Source organism: Carlito syrichta, unplaced genomic scaffold (genome assembly GCF_000164805.1).
Source record: "Carlito syrichta isolate Samal-C Ts95f unplaced genomic scaffold, Tarsius_syrichta-2.0.1 Scaffold73452, whole genome shotgun sequence".
NCBI lineage: Eukaryota > Metazoa > Chordata > Mammalia > Primates > Tarsiidae > Carlito > Carlito syrichta.
Window position 1 is genome coordinate 301,749 of NW_007017548.1, and position 21,152 is coordinate 322,900.

Below are 21,152 nucleotides of genomic sequence, written 5' to 3' on the forward strand. Positions count from 1 at the left end.
ATTATTAGGATTTTATGATGTTAGAATTGTTATATTGCTTTTGAGGAATATAAACCAAGTATGAGGAACAGTAAGATAATTTTGGGATTGTCCTTCCTCATGCTTGGGAAAACGCCTGGTGGGTGGGGGACGCCCCTCATCCACCTGGCTTTGTGTTCACGTGAAAGTCTTGTGATTTAACATGTGAAAATTTGGGATAAAAGACTCACGGTTGGTCCCAATAAACAGCTTCTGCTCATTTCACTGAACAGTTGTCCACTTTCTTTCTTTCTCTTTCTTCCTCTTTATATCTATCCCTCCACCTTTCTTTCAATATCTATCCCTACTACAGAATCGGCTTCTGCACTAGACAGAGTCCAGTGTCTTTCTTTCTCCTTATTTCTCCAGAATATTCACCGATGCTGCCCCACCTTCCAGGGACCCTCTAAATCTCTTTTGGGGGGCTGACCCCCCATAGATAGATATCTCAGTATTATAGTTGCTGTGAAGTTCATAATTTTGTCCTTTTTTATGGCTGCATGATATTCCATTGTGTATATGTACCACATTTAAAAAATCTAATCCTCTTTTGATGGGCAGCACGTGTTTCCATGTTTTTTGCTATTGTGAATAATACTGCTATAAACATGAATGTCTGGTGTGTTTTTCATAGAGTGATTTGAGTTCCTCTGGGTATATTCCTAGTAAGGGAATTGCTGGGTCACATGGAAGGTTGATTTTTAGAACTTTTAGGAATTGCCACACTGTTTTCCACAGTGGTTGTACTACTTTATACTCTCATCAACAGTGTAGAAGTGTTCCCTTTTCCCTGCTTCCTCTCCAGCATCTGTTGCTTTTTAAGTTATGGATGAGGACCATCCTGACTGGAGTTAGGTGGTATCTCAATGTGGTTTTAATTTGCATTTCTTTGATGATTAGTGAAGCTGAGCATTTTTTCATGTATCTGTTGGCTGCTCATATGTCTTCTTTTGAGATGTGTCTATTCATATCTTTTGCCTACTTTGTAATGGAGCCGTTTGTTTTTTCTTTTTGGCTTGTTTGCGCTCCTTGTCAATCCAAGATGTTATGCCTTTGTCAGATTAAACAGTTGGCAAATATTTTTTCCCATTCTGTGGGTTGTCTCCCGGCTCCCTTGATGGTTTCTTTTGCTTTGCAGTAGCTATTCAGTTTGATGAAGTCCTGCTTGTCTATCTATATATGTTATGGCAGGGCATTTGAGATTTTGATCAGGAATTGATTGCCAATTCCAATTTCTATTAGGGTGTCTCCCCAGTTTTCTAAGTGTCTTATAGATTGAAGTTTTATGTTTATGTCTCTGATGCATTTAGAGTTGATTTTTGTGTATGGTGATAGGTAGGGGTCTTGTTTCAATCTTCTGATGTGGTTCACCAGTTTTCCCAGCACCATTTACTGAATAGGTTCTCCTCTCCCCTGTGGTTAATGGTGGAGACTTTGCTGAAGATGAGTTGGTTGAGAAATTGAAGTTTTGCTTCTGGAATCTCTATCTTGTTCCATTGTTCTATAAACCTGATCTTGTATCCCGTTGAGGTTCTGGATCTCCTTGTTGATTTTTTGTCTTGATGATCTGTCTAGGGCTGTGAGTGTGGAATTTAAGTACCCAGCTATTATAGTGTTAGGGTCAATCTTTTTTTTACCTAGAAGATGCTTTATGAAAGATGGTGCTCCTATGTTGGGTCCGTATATGTTTAGGATGAATAATTCTTGTTATTGGATTGAATCTTTTATCATTATATAGTGACTTTCCATATCTTTTTGAATTTTTAATTAAAGCCTATTTTGTCTAATATGAAGATCACAACTCCTGCTTTCTTTTGTGTTCTGTTTGTCCAAAAATTGTTTTCCATTCTCTTACTTTGAGTCTGTGAGTGTTCTTTCTGGTGAGCTAAGTCTCTTGAAGACAACATGTGGTGGCATCATGATATTTTGTCCAATTTGTCATTTTATGTCTTTCCAGTGGTGCCTTTAGTTCATTCACATTCAGGCTAATTATTCAGATGTGAGGGTTTATCCCTTTCATGAGGTTCTTATAGAGTTTGTTGTTGTTGCTGCTGTTTGTTTGCTTATTTGTTTGTTGTCTTTTTGTTTCTTTTGATTTTAGGGTTGATTTACATGTGTTTTCAGTCTTTTATCCTGCATTCTTTGGTAGGGCATTGTCATTCTTTTTTTGTTTCTTTCTTTCCTCTGTGTTTAACACTTTCTTAAGTGTTTCTTGTAGAGCTGGTCTGGAGGTGGTGTAAATTCTTAGAAATTGAAAGTCTGGGAAGGATTTTAATTCTCCATCAATGATGAAACTTAGCTTAGCTGGGTAGGTAATTATTGGTTGAAATTGATTATCTTTGATAACTTTAAAGTTTGGGCTCCAATCTCTCCTTGCCTGAAGTATTTCTGTAGATAAGTCTGCTGCTCTTCCAGTTGGTCTTCCCTGGTATAGTCTGACTCTTCTTTCTTGCTGGCTTTAGGATGTTTTTCTTTTATACCTACTATGTATAAGCAAATCACTATGTGTCTAGGCATTGGTCTTCTTATTTGTTGTCTTACAGGGGTTCTCTGAATCTCTTGTATTTGAATGGTCACTTCTCTGATGAGATGAGGGAAATTTTCTTGGATAATTTCATGAAATATTTGTTCTGGGGTGGTTTTTTTTTTTTTCTATCTGCCTCAGGGATTCCAAGTAATCTTAGGTTCGGCCTCTTAATATGATCACTCATCTCTTGGAGGCTTTTTTCTGTCTTTTAAAGCTTCTTCTCTATGTTTTTAACAGTTGGGTTTGTTCCATATTTTTGTCCTCAAGTTCTGAGATTCTTTCTTCTGTTTGGTTAATTCTACTTTCCATGCTTATCAGTTTGTTACTCATTTCATTCACTGTACTCTTTATTGCTGCTATCTCAGTTATCAACTCCTTTATTCTTTCCTCTTGTCTCTCCTCACTTATATTTTTTCTCTCTATTAATATATTGATATCTGGATATGTGGTTTGAGAACAGTCATTCTAGGGTATCTTCATTGTTTGAGTCCCAAATTGTGTATTCTCAGTTGTTATCCTCCCAGGGGTCTGTATGAGACCCATATTCTTCCTTTTTTTTCTTGATTTGTGTAAGTTTTCCTTCCCCTTTTATTGAACTTTTCTTTAATTCTATTGTTTAGTGATGGAGGGCTAGCTTTTAATTCTGTTTGCTCACTCTTCTATTCTTCTTTATGTAGATCCTCTGGCTTTGTTTAATTGTGAAGCTAGCCTGGGGGTGGGGAGCATGATTTTTGCAGTTTTGAGATTTAATAAAGGGGAAGCTGTGATTCAGAAGCTTGCTGCACATCCCTGTATCTGCTGACAGATGTGTGGGCCCCCTTGGACCCACTTCCCACTGCCTTGCAATCTGTTCATTCACTGGGGGTGTATATTTGCCCCCTGAAAGCAAAATGAGATAAGAAAAAGGAAAATAATAGAAAATGGGAGGAAAACAAAAGGAAGTTGGACAGAGAGAAGAAGAGGGAAAACAGACAGGCATACTAACTAACAATAACCAGAGAAACAAACAAAGACAGATACACACACACACACACACACACACACACACACACACACACACACAGATTATCATACAAACTAACAAAAAACCCTGTTGATGTATTCACCCTCAAAAATATCCATACACAAACAGAAAATCTAAAAAAAAAGAAACATTAAAATAACAGAAACAAAGTATGAAAATGTAAACAAAAACAGAAAGAAAGAGAGAAGAAAAATAGAAACAACTGAAACAAAAAACAGCTGGTTGTGAGTGGCTCAAGCCTATAGTCCCAGCACTTTGGGAAGCTGAGGTGAGAAGATTGCCTGAGCCCACAAGTTTGAGAATAGCCTGGGCAACTTGGCGAGACCTCTTCTTTACAATTAAAAAAAAAAAAATCTGGGCATGGTAGCCCACACCTGTAGTTCTAGTTACTTAGAAAGCTGAGGCAGAAGGATCACCTGAGCCCAGCAGGTCAATGCTGGAGTAACGATGAGTGTGCCACTGCACTCCAGCCTGGGTGATGGAGTGAGACTCTAACTCAAAAAAAAAAGAAAGAAAAAGAAAGAAAGAAATTTGCTCTGTGGCCATTTCTGTAACTCCAGGTCCCTTTAGGCTGCCGCCACCACTTTCAGCTGCCATCACCATGTTAAGGAGCAGCTCTGGTATCCCCTCTGCTCTCAGAACAGGCTGATAGTGTTTCTCTCAGTGTGTGTCATATGCCCCACAGACTACTATGGGAGGAGGGTGGATCAGATCTGGACTCACCTGACTTGCTACCTGTCAAGTCTCCCACTCAGATCTGACTTATCTGTGACTGTTCCAGCATGGGGGAGGAGAGTCTGTCTCTTCTAGTGTGATGAGGAGATGGCCTCTGGGTCCCAGATTGAAGACTGGACAGAGCTGGGCAGGACAATGCAGCATTCTGCCCAGTTCCTGGACAGAGAAAATGGTGCGGGTCGGTGTCTTCTCGCCTGCTCTAGGACTTCTTTCCAGATTTCCATGACCTGCCTTCTCCACGGTTCCTGTTGCTTGTGCCCAGTCTACTGCCGCAGGTAATGACATGGGCCAGGTGCTAGGTGGTGAAGAGCAACTGTTCTCTGCTGCCTTCTCTCAAGAGAGCCCCAAGAATGGCAGATAATCCAGCATGCTAGGGGCTCTAATCTCCTGGCAGTGGTGGGTTGTAGTCACCTCCAGAGGAGAGTCCTGTGTGCATGAACCTGAGTCTTCCCTCAGGGGGAATTTCACTCATCCACTGGCACACACACACTCATGCAGAGAGTCTTTATAGTCCCTCGCTTTTGTGGAGACTCTCACACTCCAATTTATTCATCGCCATCTTGTCTTTCCTCCCTACATAAATTTTTAATAAGTTTTCTTTTTTTTTTTGGAGTGGAAGAAGTTGAATATTATATCTGTGGGTACTTTATCACCTACCTCTAAGAAACATGTGCATTTTTTCCATGGATCAGATGTGATTAGAAAATATCACTAATTAAAATATGTGAGCAGTCAAATAAAATTTTGTTTATGTTGTGTAATTTTAATATATCTCCAGAGTGCACTGTAACAAAGGCCCTTCTGCATCTCTACTTTGTGCTGCTAGGGGTCTTTTCTTGCCCTAGAGTTCTGTGCTTTTTAAAAACTTTACTTCCTGTCTGTTAATTGTCAACTGGAGTATTCAGAGTGACTCCATTGTAGTTTTACAGGATAATTTAATATTATTCTTCATTATTTTCTACCAAAAATGCCTATTTCGAGATGGAAGTCTACACAAGAAATAGCCACATTACCCTACATATTTCAAAGGAAGAACACTTGTAATTCATTCTTTGCATCTTTCATCATGAAGAATTCAGAAGCCTTAAGACCAACTAGGAAGCTGAGGTGAAGATTTTCTAATGGTTTGACATCTCAGTGGAAACATTTATGTTCTTTTTAGTCATGAGATTTATGGCAGAAGATGGCCAGATACTTCGTATATGTCTACCGGGAATGGTCTAAATGTTCTAGTGTTGTTTTAAATTTTCAGTTTTATATCTCCTTGAACATGTTGAATTTGTGTTTTTCCCTCTTGGTGACAACTAATGGAAAAGCTGAACAATTGGCATGCCATGTTATAAGATGAATACTGAGCAATCATTAAATATCTAAAACAAATCAGCTATTGAAAAATTTACATTGATGAATATGATTTTTAAAACAACTTAATTTCATTATCTGTTTGAGGGTCATATATTGCTTTTTACAAGCTTTCTTTATAAGACTTAATTTCATTATCTTTTAATGGAAATCTATTGGTAATTGTCCAATTAAATGTGATAAATTCTCATTATCCTATATTTTAAGCTTTGACAGTTATAGCATCTTTGTAGGCTGAATATCCCTATTTGCAAGCATGACTGAAAAGACCAATGTGTAACAAACTGCCTTGTTGCTGGCATCTGCCTTATAAACATGTTGCTGCTTCATGAACATTCTCTATAAAACTCCATCCTTCTTTCACTCACTCTATGGCCAATTATTGTTGTTTCATTCTCTCAACATTAATAATTACATATAAAAGCTGTCTTCTAAAAAGGGAATCACTCCAGATATTGTATTTATCCCATTTCTTATATACATTCTAATGCTCTTTTCTGTCCCCCGTTTCTGAATACTAAGCCAGTATCTTGTTATCTGTTTTATCTTCAGCGCTAGCACAGTGTTGGCACCTATATGGGCACCTATACATTTGCTTTTTGTAATGAAGGTAGTAGTTTTATTCTAAAAGTAATACTTGTGTAGATTAAAAATTCAAGCTTATAAAAGGTTAAGTCAATTCTATTCCTTAGAGGTACCTAAGCATGTGTCCTTCTAGAAATTCTTTATATGTACTAAAATTCACACATACACTTCCTGATTTTTCAGTGTATGATAATCTCAGGTCTGTGAAAGGTGTAGAATTTGATTTTGCCCAACTTAAAAGCTAAAAGTTAGCTTGTTACTGTTTTATGAATGTTGGCAGGATAGACTCCTGTGATATAGCAAAGGGCGTTTTTATTCAGGGCACAGCAAGTACATGGGCATCAGATGCCATGTTTCAAGGCAGTTTGTTACACATGGGTCTTTTCAGCCATGCTTGTATGTAGGGATATTCATTCTATGAAGATACTATGACTGTGCCAATACAATATATATTTGTATCAGTTGCAATTGCCTCTTATGTCCCAGGAAGGCTTTGTGGATAGCCTCAATGAATGCTTGAATACAAGATGGGTTGCATTCCAGGAAAATAATTATAACCATAAGGAACCCATCATTTTATAGCAAGCAGTAAAAGACTGGTCTTTCTTCCATAGAATGTATCACACCTCATTTTTCAAGATTTCATGCTGTAAACACAGTCATGAGAAGTGGCTCGGGTAAAGAGTATTTAGGGCCTTGAATTCTTGGCATACCCTGCAAAATATATTAGGGATTTGAGAGAGTAGAGAAGGGCTTCCCAATAATATCTACCCTTTGGTCTTACATCACCTTGGTTTCTGGTAAATTTTCACAAGTATACCATTCCACTGAACAGCTTGAATAATTTGAGAGTCTGGGACTAAATCCATTCAATTTTTTTCACACAATATTTCTAGAAAGCTGTTATGAATGAAACTTCAAGCAACAGTATTATACCGGTCTACAGTATTAACTTCAATCATGTCTCTCATGGTCCTGGACTCAGTCACTGTATATAAGTGATAGAGGGTATCAGTAGGTCTTATTTTATACAGCTGAAATGTAGTAGTCTATGACTAACATTATCCAGCATAATTTATAAAAGGGAGTTTAAACAGATCTGCTCTCCTTTGATTATAATTACAATAGGTAATCCAGAACCCCATGGCGCATTCTGCTTACATGCAAACATATAGCCCAAATGGGCACAAGTCTTTTCGGTTTAGGATTTGTTATTAAACTTGATTTGGCTCGCCATTACATTGTTTTGGTTAAGCATGTGCCATGTCACTGAAGATTTGTTGCCTGGATTGCTTACATCACATATACCAAAGCTACTCAGACATCGGGAGAAGTGAGTGAATTTCTATCAACCAGAGAGAAACAAAGTTATGCAAGTTCTCGTGTTTGTTTAGGTAGGAGGAAGGGTCTCTTTTTGGAAATACTATTTGAGAGCATCAGGCACAGCAGAGCACTTCAGGTCCAGCCATGCCCATATGAATTTTTCTGTTTCATAACATTTGGATGCAGTGACAAATGGAACAGCAGGCTGGATTGTCAGCCGCAGATGCTGTTTCACTCATGCAGGCCATATGATTATTGTGCCAGGCTTTGATGCTGGATCTAGTTGACAAACAGAGCATTAATAGACTCATTCTTTCCCCTATAACTCTTGGTGTACACCCTGTTTCTTCCCCAGATTTCAGAGTAATTGTTCGTCCTCCACAGCCATGAAATTTTGTATGTCCCATTTAAGTAAACATAACTTCACCCACTTTTTTTTTACCCCTCAATTCTCTATTACTCTACCCAAGAATTTTGTATGGGAAGGTTAAGTGTGCGTGATACAAAAACACTCTCACAAAATTTGCAGAGACCCATTATTTCTCCCACATTGGCCCACACAGGCTATTGTAGAGAGATTAAGTAGGAGTACAGTTTGTCCTCTGTATATGCAAGTTCTGCATCTGCAGTCAACCAACCCAGGTTTGAAAATATTTTAAAATACTAACAATACAACAATAAAAAATACAAGTGAAAAACAGTACAGCATAACAGCTATTTACATAGCATTTTCATTGTTTGGTATTATTAATACAAGTAACAGAGAAATGATTTAAAGACTACTAGATTATATACAAATACTATGCCATTTTATGTAATGAACTTGAGCTGCTGTGGAATTTTAATATCCACGGGGTCCTGGAACTAATCTCCTTTAGTTACTGAGGAATGATTGTATGGTCAACCAAGTATTTATTGTCTTCTAGATCTAGAAATATTTCATTCCAACAAGAAAATTCAAGTGCCTGAATCAGAATTAAGTTTGAGTATCCTAGACCAGTGGTTCCCAACCTTTTCAGTGTCAGGGACTGGCTTTGTGGAAGATAATTTTTCCAGGGGACTGGGGCAGGGGATGTACAGTCAAACCTCACTGCTAATGTTAATCTGTATCTGCAGCCATTCCCCAGTGCTAGCATCATTGCCTCAGCTTTACCTCAGATCATCAGGCATTAGATTCTCATAAGGAGCCTGCAATCTAGATCCCTTGCATGCGCAATTCACAGTAGGGTTTGTGCTCCTATGAGAATCTAATGCTGCAACTGATCTAACAGGAGGCAGAGCTCAGGAGGTAATGTGAGCAATGGAGAGCAGCTGCAGATATAGATAAAGCTTTGCTCATTCTTCCACCACTCACTTCCTGCTGTGTTTCTCCATTCCTTACAGGCCACCTGGAGGTATACCAGCCAGGCTGGCTTGGGATTGATGTTAGGGGAAAGAAAGATGCACCACACCCAGGAATAGTTAGGGTGGAATCCCAAGTTTTCGTCATAGTTTTATATTATTCTCTACCTTTTTATCCTGATTATTACCCAGTAGGAGGTCAACAAAATATGACCTTGTTCTTGGGAAGGCCACATTCAGTGAGTTCACTGCTTTAGAATAGGTAGACTGGGAGGTGATGAGAGAATTAATCAGGTATCTTTTTAAGTCAATTTTTGAGGAGGTCATTTTAACACTCAATGAAGTACTCAATAGTAGGGAGAGTGGAAATATCCATCCTAATACTTTGACTATGGTTTCATCATTGGCTGACCTTTGCAGCAAAAGGCACACCATTGACATACTGTAGATGGTCTGAAAATCAGTAATTATGACCTAGTTTAGTTTCATGGGCCATAGTGGTATGGTGGGTGATGACTGATTTTTTTTTTTAGAAAAGCAACACTGTAAACTGAGACCAGGTAGGATTCTGACTTAAGTGCCTGTATCAAACAGAGCCATGCATATCTCTACAGTCACCATCCTTTCTTAACGTTGAACAATTCTTATGCTGCAGACCAAGGGTAGGACTTGGAATTTATTTTAAAAGTGATAGAAGCCATTGGTCAGTAATGAGCAGAACAGGAAGGAGATCTGATTAAATTTAAATTTTAACGGGATCAATCTGCCTTCTGTGTGAAGAATATATTATTATGGGGATTCATTTAAGATGGTTAGGTAATAACCCTGAATTGTACCCCACATCTTTAAAATAAAAAAAATTAAAAAGAACTTTAAAAAAGATGGTTAGGCAAGCAATTTTGCTACTAGAATAGACAAGATAAATGGAAACCTACAGAACTTGTACATAAATGTTTATAACTTCATTTTTCATAACACTCAAAAAGGCAGAAAAAAAACCAAAATGTATGTGGGTTGATTAATGAATAAATAAAATGTGGTATATCTATACAATGGAATGATACTTGGCAATAAAAGACATGAAGTACTTGTACATGCTACAACATGGATAAACCTTGAAAATATTATGTAAGTGAAAAAAGATAATCATGAAGGCAACATATTGTATGTTTCCATTTATATGAAATGTTCAAAACACAAACTCAGAGATATAAATCAGATAAGTTGTTACTGAGGTCTAGGGACAATGAGAGGATTAGGGGTTATAATAAAGAAGAGTGGTTTTCTTTTTGAGATGATGAAAATGTTCTAAAATTGATTATGGTGATGGACACACTACTCTGTGACAGTGCTATAAACTATTGTATTGTACACTTAATGGGGTGAACTGTAGCACATATGAATTATATTTCAGTAAAGCTATTATTTAAAAAATATTCTAAGGTAGCATTTCAAAATCATAATACCTGCTCAGTCTTCAGTTATAGCAGTGGAATTGGTGAGAAGCAACGCAAAAACTGAAAACAGAATTTGATGCAGGATCAACTGTGAAATGTGAAGGAAAAGAGTTGCCAAAGAGGAGTACAGGGTTTTTTTGTTTAGTTTTTTGTTTTTTGCCATGTTATGCCAAATGCTGTTGAGGACTTATGTAAGATTATGATTGAGAATTAACAATGAATTTTCCCATGGCTATATCACACAATATTTCTGTATAATAGCAGGGGCTAAAGCCTATTGGGATTAAGAGAGAATGGAAGAATAGGAATATGTAGATAGTGGTCATACATAGTTCTTTCCAGAAGTTTTACATTAAAAATGAACAGGTCGGGCTTGGTGGCACAGCCTGTAATATCCCAGCACTTTGGGAGGCTGAGTTGAGTGGATTGCCTGAGGCTGCAGGCTCGAGACCAGGCTGGGCAACTTGGTGAGACCTCGTCTCTACAATAAATAAAAAATTAGCCAGGCATGATAGCACGTGCCTATAGTTCTGGCTCTTGAAGACTGAGGCAGAAGGATCCCTGGAGCCCAGCATGTAGATGCTGGGGTGACCATAGTGTGCCACTGCACTCCAGCCTGGGTGACAGAGTGAGACTCCAACTCAAAAAATAAATAAATAAAAATAAAAAATAAAAATGAGCAGTTCCTTGTAGATCCTGGATATTAGACCTTTGTCAGATATACTGTTAGCAAATATTTTTTCCTATTCTGTGAGCTATTTTTCCACTCCCTTGATGGTTTCTTTTGCTTTGCAGAAGCTTTTCAGTTTGATGAGGTTCTACTTATCTATCATATATATTATGGCATGGACATTTGAGGTTTTGATCAGGAATTGGTTGCCAGTTCCAATTTCCATAAGGGTGTCTCCTGCATTTTCTAAGTTTCTTACAGTTTGAGGTTTTACATTTATGTCTTTCATCCATTTAGAGTTGATTTTTGTGTATGGTGGTTAATCTTCTGCATGTGATCAGTCAGTTTTCCCAGCCCTATTTACTGAATAAGTTCTCTTCTACCCAGTGGTTCTTAGTGGAGGCTTTGTCAAAGATGAGTTGGTTGAGAAATTGAGGTTTTGCTTCTAGAAATCTCTATACTGAACCATTGGTCTATTTGCCTGTTCATGTACCAATACCAGGCTGTTTTGATTATTGTAGACTTATAATAAAGTTTAAAGTCTGGAAGTGTGATGCCTCCCACTTTGTTGCTTTCGTCAAGGATTGTTTTGGCTATTCATGGTCACTTATGTTTCCATATGAATTTCTGTATTGTTGTTACCAGGTCTGAGAAGAATGATGCTGGTAATTTAATGGGTAATGTGTTAAATCTGTAGACAGCCCTATTAAAAAGTGGACAAGAGATATAAATAGATACTTTCCAAAAGAAACACATGAGCTACCAACAAATACATGAAAAAATGTTCAGCCTCACTGGTTGCCAAAGAAATACAAATTAAAACCACACGGAGACAGGATGGCCATCATCAATAACTCAAAAAACAAAAGATGCTGGAGAGGATGCGGGCAAAAGGGAACACTTCCAAAGTGTTGATGGGATTGTAAACTCGTAGAAACTCTGTGGAAAACAGTGTGGTGATTCCTAGAAGATCTAAAAGTTGACCTTCCATATGATCCTGCAATCCCCCTTCTGGGAATATACCCAGAGGAACTCAAATCATTCTATGAAAAAGATAACTGCGCATGCATATTTATTGCAATATTATTCACAATAGCAAAAACATGGAACTAACTGTGCTGCCCATTTAAAGAGGACTGGATAGAAAAATGTGGTATATATACATGATGGAATATTACACAGTCATAAAGAAGGCCAAAATTATGAACTTCACAGCACTTGGCTGAATTTACAGTCTATAACACTGAGAGATCTATCACAGAAATAAAGAACTCAGTACCACATATTCTCACTCATAAGCGGACCCTGAACAATAATCATGATACTGTAAGAGAGGGATTGGCATAGTGGGAAACTGCCGGGGGGTGGGGTACAACTCATCAATAAGGGTACTTGATCTCAAGTCAGGTAAGTGGGGACCAAAGTGAGTCCCAAACTTTACCTACACAATGACCATTTGTATGCTTAACACTGAATTGTACCCCACATCTTAGAAAAAATGAACAGATGGAAGTAGGGGGACCTGAAGAGGAGTGTGGGGTCAATTTAAGTTACCTGAAGATGATTATTTTACTATAGCATCTTTGTATAATGATAACAATGCCTTCTTAGAGAAGAAAAACAGACGCAGAAGAAACAAGTACATCAGCAAAGTCCTGTGAAAGCAGAGAGTATTATAGTCTCTGAAAGGACAGTTCATGTATAGTAACAGTTGGACTTGCAGATTTAGATGTGTGGTAATAGAAACAAGCAAGTTGATGCATTCAATGTGGCAGTACACAAAATTCTTTCCTTATTATTTGTATCTTCTCTGCTAAATGTTGAAGCATAGTGTTAGGCTATGAGTAAAAAAATTTAGAGATGGCAGTATGAGGAAGGCAAACTTGGTGTAAAATAGTTATCTGAGGGATGGTGATTGATTTGACTAGGGATTGTTGCAGGATCACACTGAAGATCTACCATGGTGTGGGCTGTAATATTTAAAATGAGAACAAGTGGCAAAATTTAGGAGTTTAGTATGGGAAAGTGGATTTAAGTCATGTATTAATTTGCTGAGGCTGCCATAACAAAGTACCACAGACTGTGTCTTAAACAACAGAAATTTATTTTATCATAGTTCTGGAGGTTAGGAGTCCAAAATCAAGGTGTCAGCAATGTTTTTATTCTGAGACTTCTCTTCGTGGCTGGCAGGTGACTGTCTTCTCTCTCTGTCTTCACATGGCCTTTCCTATGTGTGTGCGTCTGTGTCCCAATCTCCTCCTCTTATAAGGACAACAGTCATATTGGCTTAGGGTCCATCCAAGTGACATCATTTTATCTAATTACCTTTTTAAAGACTCTGTTTCCAAATATAGTTTTATTCTAAGATACTAAGGGTTAGGAAGGGATATATGATTTTTTGGCTGGGGAAGGGCAAGGGGAATTTGGTCATAACAACCAATGTTGGAGTTTTAAAATTTAAATATGTTGGAATGAGAGAGGGCATATGTAAGGGATGTGAAATCCTGTCCTCATATAACTTACGGTTTAAGAAAGGAGTTAAAATGATAAGCAAAATAATTAATTTTTGGATATGTTTGGAGTTATAAGTGTTAAGAAGGAGATTACAGTGGGGTGAGAAGATAGTGACTAAGGTGTGTCTGCTGTTTTATATAGGTTGATAGGAAAGCTCTCTGTGATGTGACATTTGGTCAGAAAAGAAGGCAGATGTGAAGGAAATAAGAGCAGGGAGCCATGAACTTATGGGTGGGCAGAGAAAACAGCAAGTGCATATGCCCTGAGGCAAGCCAGTAATTGGCATATTTAAAGAACAGCTAGGAGACTCAGGAGATGAGCTCAGAAAAATATTAAGTGGAAGCTCTCTTATCTGATGCAGTTGTGACTAATTTCTTTAATCAAAAGTTGATGATATCAGGGAAGCATATGATACCTACACAGCCATTTAATCTTATTTTACCTTAAAATCAGAGGTATAATTTACAAAGAGTGAAACCCACCGATCTTAAGTGCACAGTTCAGTGAGTTTTGACTATTGTAAAATTCTATATAACATACCACATCAGAAACTGCATCTGTCAAATATTTCTGATTTGTGATACACTTTCTCTGCAGCCCCTGAACACTCAATAGTTCTGGAAAGATGGGTGAGAAGAATCCTTATTCTTTTTTCTTATTCTTTGGTGCTATTTCTGATGATAACAATATTACTGATACTACTGCTAATAATAACTAATGTATATTGAGTCCTTCCTTTGTGCCAGGGACTGTTATAAGAGGACATATGTATTCATTCATTCATATTCATTCTAGGCTTATGAGGTGGCTACCACTACTCATATTTTGTGGACAGGAAAACCAAGGCATTAGCCAATTATACATTTAAGTAAGTTGAATAAAGTCACATGGAACCAAGATAATGTAACTCGTGAAATATTTGCTTTTGCATTCTAACCTAGGTTGCCTCCTAACAGTCAAATTTTATGTTCTGCATATTTGACTTTTCCTTAGTTTATATGCAAATGAAGTTATATTTTTTGTTTTGCTTCCGCTGTATTCTACCATTTTTCAGCAAAAGCCATTTATTTAACATTGTCTTTTTTGGTTTCTTTATCTCTTAGTGTATCTTTCAGTGATGTGGTTATTATTGGAGACCCTTTGGTTTGGGCCGTGAGTGTCTTCTCTAGGTCTGCCTTAATTTTTGATCTATATTCATGCAAAGATGATTAGTCTTCCTATCAATCAATACATCTGGAGCTAATTTAGGGTACTTTTTTCAGTGCTTACTCAGTATATTTATCAGTCCATAAACCAAACTCTGCAAAATTGTCCTGTCATTAGCTCACAGAAGCTCCTGCTTGACTATTTAAAGTGTGCTAGATGCCTGAAACTTCTGAATCACTACCAGCAGCCTTATACTAGCTTCCGGGATCCTTTGGCACCTTCAAGTATAACCTCATAAAATAGATTGAATACATTTGCACCCATTATGCAACTTTCTACAAAAAGTATGACTCCAGATTTTTAAAAATGTATCTAATAGCATCTAAACTAGATACCTGGTGCTAGTAATAACCTCTTAATGAAAAACAAACAAACAAACAAAAAAACCAAAACCAAGACAAATACTTTTTCTTCTTATTTTAGCATCATAGTTACTAAAACCCTAAACTTTATCCAGATTTTATTTCTTATAGAAGAAATCTATTTTAAATAAAGAAAAGAACTATGTACAGATTTTCAAGTTAAATTTCTATAATATAGAATATCTGACTGACACCATTATGTAGTGGGCAAGAAGAAAAGGGAAGGGCAATCTGAGTAGCAAGATGGTACTTGATCGCTTTCTGAAGTTTTCCTGTCTAGAAAAATATTTTAAGATAAAAATCTCTGTGCTCAAAATATTTTAGAAACTATTAGAAAAAAGGATCATAGTATCAGATAGAAAAGCTTACAGTTTATGCAAGTTGGTCATGCTCCACATTGGCTTGGCACTCCAGAAATGTTGAAGAAGCTGGATTTTCTGACTGAGAAACAGGACAATATTTGCAAATAAATAAGAGATTATTGGAACAGAAACATGTTACAGATTCTAGCTCTTTTAAATAAACCTGGGCCACCAACTGTGCTTACATTGGACAGTGTACTGTGTATACTCTACCATCTTTCTGCTCAATCAGTTTTGTTTTCTTAAGAGGAGGAAGATTGGAACACAATATATATGAGTTTATTATTTTACAAGTGCTGGGGGATAAGATCTTTGTGAATGATAAAGCTTAGCCTTTAAATAAATAGAATTAAAAACAAAATATATAAGGAAAGAGTGTTTCATAACTAGACAAAAACCTTAAACAGCAACTTAGTTTTTCACATGAAATGGTAAAATTAGATTTCTCTCAGTGCTAACGTCTTGATATATAAAGTTACCAGGCTATGAAATTAGAATAATGTAAGTAATGCTTGAAGTGGCAATCTGATGTAATTCTGAATTTTTATTATGACTAAAGTTTAAATTAAGCTATTTCTTCTAAACCTGAGGGTGGCCATTCAGTCATCATCAGAGTTATATGTACTTTTCCGTGGGATTTTTTTCCTACAATAAACTGAAGGAAACAACTCTATCTTAGGGCAGAAGAAAGAGGAAATTTGATAGCTTAAAATGTCTCATAGTTCAAATTTAGAAAAGCATGCACACGATAACAGGAAATACGTATGGGAGAAACATTCCCCTTTTATCAGGTTTAGATACTGACTTTCAATATTTAGCGATAATTTTTTCAGAAAAGTGGAAATAAAACCAACTAGATAATTAGCATGCTGCCTTTTTTTTTTCAAGAAAAACAAGTAAACTTCAAATGGCATGTTTTCTTTGGATTTGTACATGATATAATTCCCCATTTGTAATATATATATATATATATATTCTGAATAAGTATAAATTTTATGTAGTTATTGAAGATAGACTGTCACTTTGTGTGAATTTTGAATATGTTACTAGTTTGGGTTGGTTGTAACAGACAACAACATTTCTGTTGCTTTATGATGCTGTCCACGCCATTAATTTAAATAACTTCTGCTTCAGTGAAATGTACTTTAATAATTTTTATTTTGAGGCAAATGTTTATAAAATATTTCAAGTATCTTTGAACTTAATACTATTCACCCTTAATATATCTATCAAAACTCTCACTTATTCATATTATTAAATTTATACTTCAGTTAGTTTATTCTAAACACAGGAAATGATATAATTTTTGGTCGATTTATTTACTATATGTAGAGAGTAGTTAACTAGGTAGTTATTGCTCAATGTAGTGTAAATAAAACAATGTGTATGATTTTAATTCTACACTTTATCTGAGTATCTCTTATTAAGTGTGCACATATCTTTGTTATGCCCTTTAGAATTCTTGCTCTGTTAATTTTAAGTTACTTTATATTTTTTAAAGGTGTTATTTCTCCTCTGATAAATTGTTTGGATGCTTGATATCCGATCTAAAATATACATCTATTGTGAATACTTTTTTATGCAGACCAGATGGGAGTTTCGAGGCTAAAAACTGTTAATTCATTTCTTGTATTTGGCCTATTTGAGAATCTGAGAACTGTTTTTCTTTTCTTTTATATCTTAGTATTGATTGCTATCTGTTCTGCAAGATGGTTTATAAGCATAATCATCTTAATCCCCATAGCAAATCATATGTTTGGCATTGTTAACCTCATTTTACCGATGAGAAAACCGAGGCTTAGAAAGTCTCCCATAGCTAGGAAAAAATAGACCTAGACCTATTTGTCTGGAAAGGCCAAATCTTAGTGACTCTAATATATTATATCACTGAATGATTTCAATTTCAGTATCATTGGCCTAAACGAAGTACTGAATAAGGGTAAATTCAGAACTGCACTATTTGACAACCTGTTGCTATTAAGAATATAAAGGTAGGTAGGACTTCAAGATGATTACAATACAACTGGAAGAAATCAAAGTGATGTCAAGGACCCAGCAGAGTAGTGGCAGATCTGTCATTAGGTGTTAGATTTTTAGCCAAATGTTATTTATTACAGCTTTTAATTTTTAATTTGAATGCTGAATTCTGATATATTTGGGAATATTAAATACGTCATATATTTTATATTATATGTTCTGTATGCAAAAAAATCTGTATAATAAAAAATTTCTTTCTTCTTTTTTAATACAGTGGAATGCATCCTGCGTTTATCCTGGAGTTCACCTCTGTGGCTTGGATTTATCACAGTAGCGTTTGTCTTCTATCTGTGTGTTAACTAGAAATCCAGGAAAGACATGAGGAGATTTGTTTACTGCAAAGTGGTTCTAGCCACTTCACTGATGTGGGTTCTTGTTGATGTCTTCTTACTCCTGTACTTCAGTGAATGTAACAAATGTGATGACAAGAAGGAGAGATCCCTGTTGCCTGCATTGAGGGGTAAGTGCTTATGAAGCAAGTTTTTTTATTTTTTTATTTTATTGAGATGAAGAGTGAGGACTCTTTGATAAAATATGAAACTTTAAGTTAAGAATGGTTTTGCCTTATTGAGTATGAAGAGCATCTTGAAGGAACTATTAATGTACCATGAAGAAATTACCTTATTTTTCCTGTTCTTAGGTTCCTTGTTTGAAGAAATGTAGAGAGATTGCTAACCTCTAAGATATCTTTCAATTCTAATAAATCCCAGTGTTCTGTGACTGTATGAAAAGAACAATTAGTGAACATGCAGACAGAAAAATTTTAAACCTAGGTTCCTAGGAGCCAAAACCCTTCAAAGACTAAGCACATAAAATAAACAAGAAAAACTACTAAAGTGTGACAGGTGTGTGTTGTAGCAAACTGGACCTGTTCATGACACCCCTACAGGCTTCCAAAACAGTTTAAAATGTTTTTTAAAAACAAATTCAATCTGTTGGCCACCAGATTGTTAGCTGTATGCTAAGTGCAAAAAATAATTTCAAGTATATTATAATGTCACTTCAACTTAGTATTTTTTTCTTGAGGTACCAGTTTACAATTTTCTCTATGCTTCCCTTTTTGTTGACGTCAAGATCTATAAAAATATTTCTAAAATATTCCTAGTAAATGAGTGCTTCTAAAGTACATGAGAATGCTAAAAAAAGTAGTTTTATTCTCATTGAACTAGCATGCATTGCCTGTTTAGCAAAAGGTTTCTGCAGAAATATGACAAAAATAACATTAATTGAGTCCCAGTTGAAATGTTTGTACCTTTTGGAAAAGTGAATGTAAATTATCAAGTTGTGAATTGCATTTATCTAATGAATGAATATATTTTCTTATAATGTTACAGATGTTTTTGAGGTATTTACTCATTAAAATATCCTCATTGTCACAAATAAACAGAATGTAATTGATACTATGTGACTGTGTGAAAGTTTAGGGAAACACAAAAGAGCATTTCCCAAAATAAATTTTTATTCAAACAGTATTTTAGACATGTTGAATTTTCTTTAGATTACAAAAATACTCTTATTTAATTGGAGAAATTCTGAATTTTTTTTCCTCTGAAAAATGGGTCTAAATCTCATTGGAGTTTTTTACTAATAAAAATAATTTAGAGAAATACTTTGGAAGTGATTGAGTCTAGACCTACTTGGGTAGTTCATATGCCTTTTACATGCCTTTATTCAATTATCTAGATAGGAGAATATTATGAGTCCATCGGTTTTGACAAGTGAACATGAGAATTGCTTTGCTGATCTTTAGTTAAAATCTCAGAATAAATCAGCCTTTTCTGCTTCTTTGTTAGAATCAGTTGAGTGCTGCTTGGGTGAAAGTAGAAATGTGTTTTGATGGATCACATCAGTTTGGAATGATCACTTTGTCATTTGTTGAACAAAAACTAGATTGGTGACAAAAAATTTTATGACCTGATTCAGTAAAATATGACTACCTTTTCTGCAAGTACCAAAAAAAGTACAGTAGTACAGTTTTGCTGATTTAAGTCTTTAGTACTTGATCTTAAATCTCAAAATGTGAAATTTAATGATGCAAGGCAAAAATAATAACTTTTTCTTGTATTTAAATTGTAAGATTAAACTGTGCTCTCTTTATTTTTAAGAATTGTTATCTTAGTTCATTTAGGCTGCTATAAAAATATCATAGTCTGTGTCATTTATGAACAATATAAATTTATTTCTCACAGTTTTGGGGGTTGGGAAGTCCAAGATCAAGTTCTGACAAATGCAGTGTGTGATGAGAACCTGTTCCTCATAAACAGCTGTTTTCTCTCTAACCTTACATGGCAGGAGGGTTGAGGAATTTCTCTGTGGCATGTTTTATAAGGATACTAATCTCATTCATGAGTGCTCCCCCCTCATGACCTAATTGCTTCCTAATGGCTCCACCTCCTAATATCATCATCTTGAGGGATAGGATATCAATATATAAATTTTAGGGGGGATACAAACATTTAGTCCATTATACTCGTTTAATGTCATACATTAATAAAGTTTGTCTTGAATAAATGGAAAATAGACTTGAAGGATTTCATTTCATTTTTAATTTGATTTCATAATATTACTTTAGGAATTTTTACTATGTATTTAACTTATTTTATTTACAAGCAGTTGATGTTGTGCAAACTATACTTGATTGAAATTTTATGCTATAAATAAGCTAGAAACAAATTTTTAACTTTAAAAAATTGATCCTTCTGGGCCTAGGTGTCTCCATTATTAAAATAAAGGTTTTGGAATAAGTGGTTTCTAAGACCCTTATACTTCTAAATTTTAAACAACTTCTATGAAACCAATATTAGCATACATGATTAATTTTTGATATTTTCGTGTATTCACTCATCCATTTATAAATTGTGCATTAAGTGCTTACTTATATGCTAAGGCCTAGGAATATAACTGAGTTCCCTATTGTTTGGGATATAAGGAAATTGAGTTTCCTTCTGTTATTATGCTTATTGTCAATTACATAGTAAGCATTTTTCTTTCTATATGTGACGTGTGTGTGCGTATATATATATCTATATTTATGTTTCTGTATATACACAAGTATAGTCATGCACCACATAATGATGTTTTGGCAGCAGACTGAATATATCATGGTAGTTCCATAAGATTATAATATTTTATTTCTATCATATCTTTTCTATGTTTAGATATACAAATACTTATCATTGTGTTACAATTACCTACAGTATTGCCACTAGGTTTACAACCTATGATTCATAGGCTATACTAGATATAAAGCAATAGTCTATATATCTAACCTAGGTGTGTAGTAGGCTATACTATTTAGTTTTATGTAAGTACACTCTATGATGTTTACACAATGATGATATTGCCTAATGAGGCATTTCTCAGAGCATTTCCCAGTTGAATCAACTCATGACTGAATATATATTCAACTAAAAAGTTTAAGTAATTTTTTTTTTTTGAGTCAAGGTCTTACTCTGTTGCCCATGCTGGAGTGCAGTGGCATGATCATGGCTCACTGCAGCCTCAAACTCCTGGGCACAAGTGATCTTCCTGCCCCAGCCTCCCGGGTAGCTGGGACTACTGGCACCACCACACCTGGTTAATTTTGTGTGTCTCTGTGTGTGTAGAGACGAGGTCTCTCTATGCTATCT

At 35.8% G+C, this 21,152-nt stretch overlaps 1 long non-coding RNA gene across 1 annotated transcript in view; it reads left to right on the top strand.

The window, feature by feature from the left end:
• Window positions 1–17,973, top strand: part of LOC110595164 — a 68,391-nt gene extending 50,418 nt beyond the window's left edge. The window contains exon 3 of the long non-coding RNA XR_002481637.1: window positions 17,738–17,973. This is a non-coding gene — a long non-coding RNA (uncharacterized LOC110595164). The remainder of the gene's footprint in view (window positions 1–17,737) is intronic.
• Window positions 17,974–21,152: the final 3,179 nt, after the last annotated feature.